We start from the raw sequence: 15,429 nt of genomic DNA on the forward strand, positions 1-15,429 counted from the left end.
TACTGTATGCTTTATTAACCACTCCCTCAACCTGTCCTGCCACCTTCAATGATTAATGCACATAGACACCCAGGTCCCTCTGCTCCTGCACCCCCTTTACCATTGTACCCTTTATTTTATATTGTCTCCATGTTCTTCCGACTAAAATGAATCACTTCACATTTCTCTGCATTAAATTTCATCTGCCACCTGTCTGCCCATTTCACTAGCCTGTCCATGTCCTCTTGAAATTGATCACTATCCTCCTCACAGTTCACAATGTTTCCAAGTTTCGTATCATCAGCAAATTTTGAAATTGTGCCCTGTACACCAAGGTCTAGGTCATTAATATATATCAGGAAAAGCAAGGGTCCCAACACTGATCCCTGGGGAACTCCACTACAAACCTTCCTCCAGCCTGAAAAACATCCATTAACCACTACTCTTTGTTTCCTGTCACTCAGCCAATTTCGTATCCATGTTGCTAACGTCCCTTTTATTTCATGAGCTACAAGTTTGCTCACAAGTCTGTTGTGTGGCACTGTATCAAATAACTTTTGAAAGTCTATTTACACCACATCAACAGCATTGCCCTCATCATTGTTACCTCCTCAAAAAACTCCAGCAAGTCAATTAAACATGATTTTACCTAGAAATCCATGCTGGCTTTCCTTATTTAACTCACATTTATCGAGTCATAGAGTTGTACAGCATAGAAACAGGCCCTTTGGCCCGTCGCGTCCATGCCGACCATAATGCCTATCTATACTAATCCCACCTGCCTGCATTAATTCCATATCCCTCTATGCCTTGCTCATTCAAGTACCTGTCCAGATGCCTCTTAAATGTTGCTACTGTTCCTGCCTCCACCACCTCCTCAGGCAGCTCATTCCAGATACCCACTATTCTTTATGTGAAAAACTTACCCCTTTGATCCCCTTTAAACCTCCTCCCTCTCACCTTAAATCTATGCCCTCTAGTTTTAGTCACCCCTACCATGGGAAACAGACTCTGGCTATCTACCCTATCTATGCCTCTCATAATTTTATATACCTCTATCATGTCCCCTCTCAGCCTCCTTCGCTCCAGGGAAAACAGACCCAGCCTATCCAATCTCTCTTTATAACTCAAGCCCTCCAAACCAGGCAACATCCTTGTGAATCTTTTCTGCACCCTCTCCAGCTTAATCACATCTTTCCTGTAGTGCGGCGACCAGAACTGCACACAGTACTCCAAATGCGGCCTAACCAACGTTATGTACAACTGTAACATGACTTCCAAACTCTTGTACTCAATGCCTCAATGTACTAAAGACAGGAATCTTGGGAGTGTGGAGGAACAGAGGGATCTTGGGGTCCATGTCCATAGATCGCTCAAAGTTGCCACCCAAGTTGATAGGGTTGTTAAGAAGGCGTATGGTGTGTTGGCTTTCATTAACAGGGGGATTGAGTTTAAGAGCCGCGAGGTTATGCTGCAGCTCTCTTAGGCCCTTGTTAGACCACACTTGGAATATTGTGTTCAGTTCTGGTCGCCTCATTATAGGAAGGATGTGGAAGCTTTAGAGAGGGTGCAGAAGAGATTTACCAGGATGCTGCCTGGACTGGAGGGCATGTCCTACGAAGAAAGGTTGAGGGGGCTGGGGCTTTTCTCATTGGAGCGAAGAAGGATGAGAGGTGACTTGATAGAGGGGTACAAGATGATGAGAGGCATAGATAGAGTGGATTGCCAGAGACTTTTTCCCAGGGCGGAAAGGTATCACCAGGGGGCATAATTTTAAGGTGATTGAAGGAAGGTTTCGGGGAGATGTCAGAGGTAGGTTCTTTACACAGAGAGTGGTGGGTGCGTGGAATGCACTGCCAGCGGTGGTAGTAGAAGCAGATACATTAGGGGCATTTAAGCGACTCTTGGATAGGTACATGGATGATAGTAGAATGAAGGGTAGGTAGTTAGTTTGATCTTAGAGTAGGTTAAAGGGTCGGCATAACATCGTGGGCCGAATGGCCTGTACTGTGCTGTACTGTTCTATGTTCTATTCCTTTTGAAACATCCAAACCCCGGAACATCCAACATCCATTCCTGCCCCTGTGATATCCAAGTCTCCGTAATGGCCACAACATCGTAGCTCCAAGTACTGATCCATGCTCTAAGTTCATCACCCTTATTCCTGACACTTCTTGCGTTAAAATAGACACACTTCAACCCATCATACTGGCTGCAACTTTGCCCTGTCAACTGTCTAACCTTCCTCACAGACTCTCTGCACTCGGTATCTGCCTGTTCAACAGTTACCCCATCCACTGATCCGTGGCTCCGGTTCCCATCCCCCTGCCAAACTAGTTTAAACATAGAAAATAGGAGCAGGAGTAGGCCATTCGGCCCTTCGAGCTTGCTCCGCCATTCATTATGCTCATGGCTGATCATCCAACTCAGTAACCTGTTCCCGCTTTCCCCCCATATCCTTTGATCCCTTTAGACCCAAGAGCTATATCTAACTCCTTCTTGAAAACATACAATGTTTTGGCCTCAACTGCTTTCTGTGGTAGCGAATTCCACAGGCTCACCACTTTCTGGGTGAAGAAATTTCTCCTCATCTCAGTCCTGAAAGGTTTTCCCTGTATTCTTAGACTATGACCCCTGGTTCTGGACTCCCCCACCATCGGGAACATCCTTCCTGCATCTACCCTGTCAAGTCCTGTTAGAATTTTATAGGTTTCTATGAGATCCCCCTCATTCTTCTGAATTCCAGCGAATATAATCCTAACCGACTCAATCTCTCCTCATACGTCAGTCCCGCCATCCCAGGAATCAGTCTGGTAAACCTTTGCTGCACTCCCTCGATAGCAAGAACATCCTTCCTCAGATAAGGAGACCAAAACTGAACACAATATTCCAGGTGAGGCCTCACCAAGGGCCTGTATAATTGCAGCAAGACATCCCTGCTCCTGTACTCGAATCCTCTCACTATGAAGGCCAACATACCATTTGCCTTTTTTACCGCCTGTTGCACCTGCATGCTTACCTTCAGCGACTGGTGTACAAGAACACCCAGGTCTCGCTGCACATTCCCCTCTCTCAGTTTATAGCCATTCAGATAATAATCTGCCTTCCTGTTTTTGCTACCAAAGTGGATAACCTCACATTTATCCACATTATACTGCATCTGCCATGCATTTACCCACTCACTCAACTTGCCCAAATCACCCTGAAGCCTCTCTGCATCCTCCTCGCAACTCACTCTCCCACCCAGTTTTGTGTTATCTGCAAATTTGGAGATATTACATTTAGTTCCTTCATCTAACATTAATATATATTGTGAATAGCTGGGGTCCTGGCACCGATCCCTGCGGTACCCCACTAGTCACTGCCTGCCATTCGGAAAAAGACCCATTTATCCCTACTCTTTGTTTCCTGTCTGCCAACCAATTTTCTATCCATCGCAATGCCCTACCCCCAATCCCATGTGCTTTAATTTTACATGCAATCTCTTATGTGGGACTTTGTCAAAACCCAGATCTAACCCTGACATTGTGACCAAACCTGCAGACAAGGGTGGTGCTGTTGTTGTCTGGCGTACTGACCTCGACCTTGCAGAGGCTCAGCGACAACTCTCAGACACTTCTTCCTACTTCCTCTGGACCATGACCCAACCACCGAACATCAAGCTACTGTCCACAGGACTGTCACTGACTTCATCTCCTCTGGAGATCTTCCCTCCACAGCTTCCAACCTCATAATCCCGCAGCCCCGGATAGCCTGCTTCTACCTCCTTCCCAAAATCCACAAACAGGACTGTCCCGGCAGACCCAATCTTTCAGCCTGTTCCTGCCCCACTGAACTTATTTCTTCCTATCTTGACTCTATTTGGAGGAAAATGTAGCTGGTCTGATTAGTAAGTTTGCGGACGACACAAAGGTTGATGGAGTTGCGGATAATGATGAGGATTGTCAGAGGATACAGCAGGATATAGATCGGTTGGAGACTTGGGCGGAGAAATGGCAGATGGAGTTTAATCCGGACAAATGTGAGGTAATGCATTTTGTAAGGTCTAATGCAGGTGGGAAGTATACAGTAAATGGCAGAACCCTTAGGAGTATTGACAGGCAGAGAGATCTGGGCGTACAGGTCACTGAAAGTGGCAACGCTGGTGGATAAGGTAGTCAAGAAGGCATACGGCATGCTTGCCTTCATCGATCGGGGCATAGAGTATAAAAATTGACAAGTCATGTTGCAGCTGTACAGAACTTTAGTTAGGCCACACTTAGAATATTGTGTGCAATTCTGGTCGCCACACTACCAGAAGGACGTGGAGGCTTTGGAGAGGGTACAGAGGAGGTTTACCAGGATGTTGCCTGGTCTGGAGGGCATTAGTTATGAGGAGAGGTTGGAAAAACTCGGATTGTTTTCACTGGAACGACGGAGGTGGAGGGGCGACATGATAGAGGTTTACAAAGTTATGAGTGGCATGGACAGAGTGGATAGTCAGAAGCTTTTTCCCAGGGTGGAAGAGTCAGTTACTAGGCGACATAGGTATAAGGTGCGAGGGGCAAAGTTTAGAGGGGATGTGTGAGGCAAGTTCTTTATACAGAGGGTGGTGAGTGCCTGGAACTTGCTGCCGGGGGAGGTGGCGGAAGCAGATACGATAGCGACGTTTAAGAGACATCTTGACAAATATATGAATAGGAAGGGAATAGAGGGATATGGGCCCCGGAAGTGCAGAAGGTTTTAGTTTAGACAGGCATCAAGATCGGCGCAGTCTTGGAGGGCTGAATGGCCTGTTCCTGTGCTGTCCTGTTCTTTGTTCTTTGTTCTATCTTTTCTCCGCTGGTCCAATCTCTTCCCACCTACATCCGTGACTCTTCTGACGCCCTACGTCATTTTGACAATTTCCAGTTTCCTGGCCTTAACCGCCTCCTCTTCACTATGGACGTCCAATCGCTCTACACCTCCATCCCCCACCAGGATGGTTTAAGGGCTCTCCGCTTTTTCCTTGAACAGAGACCCAGCCAGTCCCCATCCACCACCACCCTCCTCCACCTGACTGAACTTGTTCTCACATTGAACAACTTCTCCTTCAACTCCACTCACTTCCTTCAAGTAAAATGTGTTGCTTTGGGTATCTGCATGGGTCCTAGTTATGTCTGTCTTTTTGTGGGATATATCGAACATTCCTTGTTCCAGCCCTACTCAGGCCCCCTCCCCCAACTCTTTTTCCGGTACATTGATGACTGTATCGGTGCCGTTTCCTGCTCCGAACTGGAAAACTTTATCAACTTTGCTTCCAATTTCCACCCTTCTCTCACCTTCACATGGTCCATCTCCGACACTTCCCTTCCCTTCCTCGACTTCTCTGTCTCCATCTCTGGGGATAGGTTGTCTACTAATATTTATGATAAGCCCACCGACTCCCACAGCTACCTCGACACTTCTTCACACCCTACCTCCTGTAAGGACTCCATTCTATTCTCCCATTTTCTCCGTTTCCAACGCATCTGCTCTGATGATGCTACCTTCCATGACAGTGCTTCTGATATGTCTTCCTTTTTCCTCAACCGAGGATCCCCCCCACTGTGGTTGACAGGGCCCTCAACCATGTCCGGCCCATTTCCTGCACCTCTGCCCTCACCCCTTCCTCTCCCTCCCAGAACCGTGACAGGGTATTCCTTGTCCTCGCTTTCCCCACCAGCCTCCATATCCAAAGGATCATCCTCCGCCATCTCCGTCACCTCCAGCGTGATGCCACTACCAAACTCATCTTCCCCTCCCTTCCCCTGTCAGCATTCCAAAGGGATCATTCCCTCCGTGACACCCTGGTCCAGTCCTCCATTACCCCCAACTCCACGTCCCCTTCCCACGGCACCTTCCCCTGCAATCGCAGGAGGTGTAATACCTGCCCATTTACCTCCTCTCTCCTCACTATCCAAGGCCCCAAACACTCCTTTCAGGTGAAGCAGCGATTTACTTGTGCTTCTTTCAATGTAGTATACTGTATTCGCTGCTCACAATGTGGTCTCCTCTACATTGGGGAGACCAAACGCAGACTGGGTGACCGCTTTGCGGAACACCTCCACTCAGTCCGCAAGCAGGACTTTGAGCTTCCGGTTGCTTGCCATTTCAACACTCCCCCCTGCTCTCATGCCCACATCTCTGTCCTGGGATTGCTGCAGTGTTCCAGTGAACATCAACACAAGCTCGAGGAACAGCATCTCATTTACCGATTAGGCACACGACAGCCTACCGGACTGAAAATTGAGTTCAATAATTTCAGAGCATGACTGGCCCCTGCTTTTTTTTTAGTTTTACTTTGTATTTTTTATTTTTATTTCATTTTATTTTAGTTTGTTTCATCATTCAATTTTTTTTTCCATGTGCCTGCCCACTGTTTTTTTCATGTTTGTGCTTTGGGTCAGGACTGTTCAAAATTCAGTTCATTAACACCCTCTCTGTACTAATGCTTTATCTTTCACCACACCATTAACATACTGTTTGCCTTTGTTCCATGACCTTCTGGTCAGTTATTCTCTGTGACCTTGTCCGATCAACACCTTCTCTTTTGTTATCTCTTGCCGCATCCCCGCTTTATTTGCTGAAAACCTTTTACATTTCTAACCTTTGCCAGTTCTGATGAAAGGTCGCTGACCTGAAAGGTTAACTTTGCTTCTCTCTCCACAGATGCTGCCAGACCTGTCGAGTATTTCAAGCACTTTTTGCTTTTAGTACAGATAGAGACAGAGAGAGAAAGGGTCATTGTCGAGGCCCTCACATGTCATATTGTTCTGGGTGAGAATTGAGTTATTAACAGTAAACTGAGGATTTCTTATTTTATTGCTGGGCTGCTCTTACTGAGCAACAGGAACAGAAGCTGTTCACACTCGAAAGGGTAATGTTGGGAAAGTGATCTCCCAGTTTCCATCCAAGCGCAGCATAGAGGAGTCATTGTTCAGCTGTGTACAGCCTCTCTCTGCACTGCGTAATCCCAGGCTTTTATTGGGCCCACAATAACCAGCCCTGAAACCATGCCAGGAAGGAACAAAAACAAAAATGTTCCACAACCATCCAGTGGAGAATGGGCAGCAATCCAGCCAGACATTCCAAGAACTGGACAGCGGGAGCACCAGCAACAGAAACACTGGGAACACCATGTGTTAGAGAACAGGGGCAGGAAAGAGAGAGACAGAGACAGAGAGACAGGAGAATAAAGACAGAGAGACAAAGACAGACAGAGACATTCAGAGAGACAGAAATGGGAGACAGAGAGAGAGAGAGACTGAGAGATAGACAGAGACGGAGAAGGAGCTGTTCTCCTTGGAGCAAAGGAGATTGAGGGGGGATTTGATAGAGGTGTACAAGATTATGACAGGCTTATATAAGTTAGAAAAGGAAAGATTGTTCCCATTAACTAATGGTACAAGGAACAGGGGACACAGATTGAAGGTTTTGGGTAAGAGATGTAGGGGGAATATGAAGAACATTTTTTTTACGCAGTGAGCAGTAATGACCTGGAACTCGCTGCCCAGGAGGGAGGTGGAAGTGGAGACGATCACTGATTTCAATAGGTAATTGGTTGGGCACATGACGGAAATAAACTTGCAGGGCTATGAAGGATCTATCGAGGGACAGGAACTGATTAGGATACTGTACAGAGAGCTGGCATGGACACGATGGGCTGAATGGCCTCCTTCTGTGACTCAAAAAGATGCAACAGGAGGAAATCTTTTTTTACACAATAGTGGTTAGAATTTGGAATGCGCTGCCTGATCGGACGGTGGATACAGATTCAATAGTGGCCTTCAAAAAGGAATTGGATAAATACTGGAAACAGAAACATTGCTGGGATATGGGAAAGACCGGGGGAGTGGCACTAACTGGGATACGGGAAAGACAGGAGGAGTGGCACTAACTGGGATACGGAAAAGACAGGGGGAGTGGCACTAACTGGGATACGGGAAAGACAGGAGGAGTGGCACTAACTGGGATACGGGAAAGACAGGGATAGTGCCACTAACTGGGATACGGAAAAGACAGGGGGAGTGGCACTAACTGGGATACGGGAAAGACAGGGATAGTGCCACTAACTGGGATACGGAAAAGACAGGGGGAGTGGCACTAACTGGGATACGGGAAAGACAGGGATAGTGCCACTAACTGGGATACGGAAAAGACAGGGGGAGTGGCACTAACTGGGATACAGGAAAGACAGGGATGGTGCCACTAACTGGGATACAGGAAAGACAGGGGGAGTGGCACTAACTGGGATCCGGGAAAGACAGGGGGAGTGGCACTAACTGGGATGTGGGAAAGACAGGGGGAGTGGCACTAACTGGGATACGGGAAAGACAGGGGTAGTGGCACTAACTGGGATATGGGAAAGACAGGGGTAGTGGCACTAACTGGGATATGGGAAAGACAGGAGGAGTGGCACTAACTGGGATATGGGAAAGACCGGGGGAGTGGCACTAACTGGGATATGGGAAAGACGGGGGAGGAGTGGCACTAACTGGGATATGGGAAAGACGGGGGAGGAGTGGCACTAACTGGGATATGGGAAAGACGGGGGAGGAGTGGCACTAACTGGGATATGGGAAAGACGGGGAGGAGTGGCACTAACTGGGATATGGGAAAGACGGGGGAGGAGTGGCACTAACTGGGTCACTCTTTGAAAGAACCAGCACAGCCTCGATTGGACGAATAGTCTCTGTCTGTCCTTTACTATCCTCTGATTTAATGAATGGCCTATTTTTGTGCTGGAAGTACTTTGTAATTATATAAAAGCAAATAAAGCTAGATTTGTTCTGACAAGCGGGCGACTCAAAAGGATGAGGCTGAGGAATCTGTTCTGAGGCAGAAACTTCAAAGTGTGTAAAATGTGGCCCTAGGCTGTGGATACAATGCACAGCCTGTCCCTAAAAATCTCCATAGTTTGCAGTTACGAGCTGGGGTTTCACAGGCAGACAGAAGGGGCCTTTGTGTGCCCAACAGGCTCTGTGCCCCCAGATTTATTCTCTGTTTCTAATTTTGGTTTCACTTTTGAACAGTCTCAGTGTTCCTCAGCCAGCTCCAATCCCCCAGCTGGGAGTGGTTAACTATCCATTTAACCTCACACAGAGCCTGAACCACACAGGCTGGCTCTGGTAAGAAAATGGACCAGAGAGAGAGAGAGTCAGAGAGACAGAAAGAGAGTGACAGATACAGAGGGAGAGACAAACAGTGGCAGAGGAAAGAGGGAGATACAGAGGGAGGGAGACAGAGGAAGGGATAGAGAGAGAGAGACAATGGGAGACAGAGACGGAGGGAGAAACAGAGGGAGAGACAGAGTGACAGAGGAAAGAGAGGGAGAGACAGATGGAGGTAGACAGAGGAAGGGAGAGAGAGAGAGAGAGAGACAGAGGGAAAGAGAGGGAGAGACAGAGAGAGAGAGACAGAGAGAGAGAGAGATAGGGAGAGAGACAGAGACAGAGTGACAGAGAGAGAGAGACAGAGGGAGACGGAGACAGAGGGAGAGAGGGACAGAGAGAGAGAGTGAGCAAGAGACGGAGGGAGAGACAGAGAGAGAGAGAAAGAGAAGGACAGAAGGAGAGACAGAGAGAGAGATAAAGAAACATTAACATAGAGAGTGAGACAAAGACAGAGACAGAGGGAGAATGTGAGAGAGACGGCAAGAGACTAAGACAGAGAGAGAGAGAGAAAAAGAGGGACAGAGTGACAGAGAGAGGGATGACCACCAGCATATAAAAGTAGGTAAGAAGAATAAGGTACATAAAGTGAGAGTGTTTGACAGTACTGGAGAAAGCAGCAGTTCCATATTAAATAGGAGTGGACTGAGAAGGACTGAGGAATGCAAAGGCAGGATTACAATGTATGTGTGTAAATGCACAAAGTGTGGTGAATAAGGTTAGTGATCTACCAGCACAAATAGCAGTGTGGGAAAATGATGTAGTGACAATAACAGAAACATGGCTTAAAAATAGTGAGGACTGGGCACTTAATATACAAGGATATAAAGGGTACAGAGAAGATAGAGAAGGAAAAAAAGGAGGTGTGGTTTCAGTACTGATTAGGGAAGATATTGTAGTGTTGGAAAGGGAGAATGTCCTTGAGGGGGCAAAGACAGAATTCATTTAGTTAGAGTTGAGAATCAGAATGGGTATGATCACATTACGAGGGGTATTCTATAGGCTTCCAAATAGTGAGAGAGATAGAGGAGCAAATCTGCAGGGAAATCAGAGAGATGTGCAAGAACCAACGAGTGATGATATTGGGGGACTTTAATTACCCAAATATCGATTGGGATAATGTTAGTGTAACGGATAAGTGGGGGGAGGAATTTCAGGATTGTGTTCAGGAGAACTTCCTCGATCAGTATGTTCTCAGTCCAACTAGGAAGGAGGCATTGCTGGATCTGGTGCTGGGAAATGAGGTGGGCCGAGTGGACCAAGTGTCCGTGGGGGTGCACTTGGGTAAGAGTGATCATCGTATCACAAACTTTAGATTAGTAATGGAGAAGAGCAAGGAACAATCCAGATTAAATTAATTGGGGGAGGGGCAACTTCAATGGAGTGAGAAAAGATCTGGCCCAGGTAAACTGGAATCAAAGATTGGCAGGTAACCTGGAATTGAACAATGGGCTGCCTTTAAAGAGGAGATGGTTGGGGTACAGTTGAGGTACATTCCCATCAGCGGGAAAGGTAAGGCAAACAAAGACAGAGCTCACTGTAGTTTCTTTACCCTTGTTTTATTCTTTCACAGGATTTGGGAGTTACTGGCTAAGACAGCTTTTGCTGCCCATCCCTAATTGCCCTCATAGAACAAAGAGATAGAGAGTGAGATAAGGCTGAAAAAGGGTGCATATGATAGATGTCAGGTGCATAATACAAGTGAGAACCAGGCTGAATATAGAAAGTTCAGAGGGGAAGTGAAAAACAAAATAAGAGAAGCAAAGAGAGAGTGTGAGAAGAGACTGGCAGCTAACATAAAAGGAAATCCCAAAGTGTTCTATAGGCACATAGAAAAATAGCAGAAGTAGGCCACTCAGCCCTTCGAGCCTGCACGACCATTAAACACGATCATGGCTGATCATCCAAACTCAGTACCCTGTTAACGCTTTCTCCCCGTATCCCTTGATCCCTTTAGCCCTAAGAACTATATCTAACTTTTTCTTGAATATATTTAATCACAGAATCACAGAATAATACAGTGCAGAAAAGGCCCTTCAGCCCATCGAGTCTGCACCGATGCATTAAAGACACCTGACCTGTCTACCTAATCCCATTTGCCAGCACTTGGCCCATAACCTTGAATGTTATGACATGCCAAGTGCTCATCCAGGTACTTTTTAAAGGATGTGAGGCAACCTGCCTCGACCATCCTCCCAGGCAGGGCATTCCAGACCGTCACCACCCTCTGGGTAAAAAAGTTCTTCCTCAAATCCCCCTTAAACCTCCCGCCCCTCACCTTAAACTTGTGACCCCTCGTAACTGACCCTTCAACTAAGGGGAACAGCTGCTCCCTATCCACCCTGTCCATGCCCCTCATGATCTTGTACACCTCGATCAGGTCACCCCTCAGTCTTCTCTGCTCCAGCGATAACAACCCAGGCCTATCCAACCTCTCTTCATAGCTTAAATGTTCCATCCCAGGCAACATCCTGGTGAATCGTCTCTGCACCCCCTCCAATGCAATCACATCCTTCCTATAATGTGGCGACCAGAATTGCACACAGTACTCCAGCTGTGGCCTTACCAAAGTTCTCTACAACTCCAACATGACCTCCCTGCTTTTGTAATCTATGCCTCGATTGATAAAGGCAAGTGTCCCATATGCCTTTTTCACCACCCTATTAACCTACCCTTCTGCCTTCAGAGATCTGTGGACAAACACGCCAAGGTCCCTTTGTTCCTCGGAACTTCCCAGTGTCAGGCCATTCATTGAATAGTTCCGTGTCACATTACTCCTTCCAAAGTGCATCACCTCACACTTTTCAGAGGTAGGTTCTTTACACAGAGAGTGGTGGGTGCGTGGAATGCGCTGCCAGCGGTGGAAGTAGAAGCAGATACATTAGGGACATTTAAGCGACTCTTGGATAGGTACATGGATGATAGTAGAATGAAGGGTAGGTAGTTATTTTGATATTAGAGTAGGTTAAATGTTCGGCACAACATCGTGGGCCGAAGGGCCTGTACTGTGCTGTACTGTTCTATGTTCTATGTTCTAAATTCCATCTGCCACTTTTCTGCCCATTTGACCATCCCGTCTATATCTTCCTGTAAACCAAGACACTCCACCTCACTGTTAACCACTCGGCCAATCTTTGTGTCATCCGCGCCTTACTGATCCTACCCCCCAACATAGTCATCTATGTAGTTTATATAAATGACAAACAATAGGGGACCCAGCACAGATCCCTGTGGTACGCCACTGGACACTGGCTTCCAGTCACTAAAACAGCCGTCTGTCATCACTCTCTGTCTCCGACAGCGAAGCCAATTTTGAATCCACCTTATCAAGTTACCCTGTATCCCATGTGCATTTGCTTTCTTGATAAGTCTCCCATGTGGGACCTTGTCAAAGGCTTTGCTGAAATCCATGTAAACTACATCAACTGCACTACCCTCATCTACACACCTGGTCACATGCTCAAAAAATGCAATCAAATTTGTTAGGCATGACCTTCCTCTGACAAAGCCATGCTGACTATTCCTAATCAAATTTTGCCTCTCCAAGTGGTGGTAGATTCTCTCCTTCAGAATTTTCTCCAATAGTTTCCCTACCACTGACGTGAGACTCACTGGTCTGTAGTTCCCTGGCTTATCTCTACAACCTTTCTTAAATAGTGGGACCACATTAGCTGTTCTCCAGTCCTCTAGCACCTCCCCCATGGCCAGAGAGGAATTAAAAATTAGGGTCAGAGCCCCTGCAATCTCCACCCTCGACTCACACAGCATCCTGGGACACAAATCGTCCGGACCAGGAGATTTGTTCACTTTTAAGCCTGCCAAAAGCTCCAATACCTTGTCACTCCTTATGACAAATTGCCCAAGAACCTCACAGTCTCTCTCTCTAAGTTCCATATCTACATCTTCATTCTCTTGGGTGAAGACAGATGTGAAGTATTCGTTCAACACCCTACCAATGTCCTCTGGCTCCACCCACAAATTTCCCCCTTGGTCCCTAATGGGTCCTACTCTTTCCCTGGTTATCCTCTTCCCATTGAAATACTTCGAGAATATCTTGGAATTTTCCCTACTTTTACCAGCCAGAGCTTTCTCATATCCCCTCTTTGCTCTCCTAATTGCTTTCTTAAGCTCCATTCTACACTTTCTGTACTCCACTAATGCTTCCATTGATTTGCTCTCCTTGTATTTGCTAAAAGCCTCTCTTTTCCTTCTCATCGTACCCTGAATGTTTCTGGTCATCCATGGTTCTCTGGACGTGTTGCTCCTCCCTATTACCCGAGAGGGAACATGTTGGGCCTGTACCCTCCCCATTTCCTTTTTGAATGCCCCCCACTGCTCTTCTGTAGATTTCCTGACAAGTAACTCTTTCCAGTCTACCTTGGCCAGATCCTGCCTTATTTTACTAAAATTTGCTCTCCCCCAATCCAAAACCTTTTTTTGCAACTTGTCTATTTCTTTCTCCACAACAAGCTTAAATTGTACCATGTTGTGGTCGCTATCACCAAAATGTCCCCCCACCCCCACCTGTCTGGCTTCATTCCCCACAATTAGGTCCAGCACTGCACCCTCCCTTGTTGGATCCTCTACATATTGAGCTAAAAAGTTCTCCTGTATACATTTTAAGAACTCCACTCCAACTCAGCCCTTAACACGATGACTATCCCAATTAATGTTGGGAAAGTTGAAATCACCTAATATAATTACCCTATTATTATTTTTACACACCTCTGCGAATTGCGCACATATTTGCTCCTCAATTTCCCGCTGACAATCTGGGGGTCTATAATAAACACCTAGCAATGTGGCTGTCCCTTTCTTATTCCTAAACTCTACCCATAATGCTTCATTTGATGCCCCCTCCAAGATATCATCTCTCCTTACTGCAGTAACTGACTCCTTAACTAATATTGCAATGCCCCCTCCTCTTTTACCCCCTCCTCTGTCTCGCCTGAAGATTCTATATCCCAGGATATTGAGCTGCCAATCCTGCCCCTCCCTCAACCATGTCTCCGTGATGGCTACTATATCACAATTCCACATGTCAATCCTTGATTTGGCCTCAACTGCTTTCCATGGTAGTGAATTCCACAGGTTCACCACTCTCTGGGTGAAGAAATCCCTCCTCATCTCAGTCCTAAATGGCTTACCCCTTATCCTTAGACTGTGACCCCTGGTCCTGGACTGCCCCGCCGTTGGGAACATCCTTCCTGCATCTAGTCTGTCCAGTTCTGTTAGAATTTTATAGGTTTCTATGATATCCCCTCTCATTCTTCTAAACTCTAGCAAATACAAGACTTTTCGACCCAATCTCCCTTCAAAGGCCAGTCCTACCATCCCAGGAATCAGTCTGGTGAACCTTCGCTGCACTCCCTCCATAGCAAGAACATCCTTCCTCAGATAAGGAGGCCAAAACTGCACACAATACTCCAGATGTGGTCTCACCAAGGCCTTGTACAATTGCAGCAAGACATCCTTGTTCCTGTACTCGAATCCTCTTGCTATGAAGGCCAACATACCATTTGCCTTTTTTACCGCCTGTTGCACCTGCATGCTTACTTTCAGCGACTGGTGTACGAGAACACCCAGGTCTCGCTGCACCTCCCCCTTTCCCAATCTATAGCTGTTCAGATAATAATCTGCCTTTCTGTTTTTGCCATCAAAATGGATAACCTCACATTTATCCACATTATACTGCATCTGCCATGTATTTGCCCAAATCACCCTGAAGCCTCTCTGCATCCTCCTCACAACTCACCCTCCCACCCAGTTTTGTGTTATCTGCAAATCTGGAGATTTAGTTCCTTCATCTAAATCATTCATGTATATTGTGAATAGCTGGGGTCCTAGCACCGATCTCTGCGGTACCCCACGAGTCACTGCCTGCCATTCGGAAAAATACCCATTTATCCCTACTCTTTGTTTCCTGTCTGCCAACCAATTTTCTATCCATCGCAATACACTGCCGCCAATCCCATGTGCTTTAATTTTACACACATGCAGGCTGGGGGCGTGGCTGAGGTATTGCATGAGCACTTTGCATCTCTCTTTACCATGGAAGAGGATGGTGCTCAAGTGATGGTGAAAGAGGAGGTGGTGGAGACTCTGGATGGGCTAAAAACTGAAAAAGAGGAATAAAAAAGGCTGGCAGTACTTAAGGTCGATGAATCACCAGGAAAACCTTGGGCCAAACGTGGACAAAAGAGCTGAATTCCAGAGGTGAGGCGAGAGTGACTGCCCTTGACATCAAGGCAGCATTTGACCAAGTATGGCATCAAGGAGC

The 15,429-nt window shown here is 46.7% G+C and overlaps 1 protein-coding gene across 1 annotated transcript in view; it reads right to left on the bottom strand.

The window, feature by feature from the left end:
- LOC137361344 (plectin-like) overlaps window positions 1-15,429 on the bottom strand; it is a 628,221-nt gene that overhangs the window by 270,727 nt on the left and 342,065 nt on the right.

The sequence above is a fragment of the Heterodontus francisci genome, unplaced genomic scaffold (assembly GCF_036365525.1).
Source record: "Heterodontus francisci isolate sHetFra1 unplaced genomic scaffold, sHetFra1.hap1 HAP1_SCAFFOLD_559, whole genome shotgun sequence".
Classification (NCBI taxonomy): Eukaryota; Metazoa; Chordata; class Chondrichthyes; order Heterodontiformes; family Heterodontidae; genus Heterodontus; species Heterodontus francisci.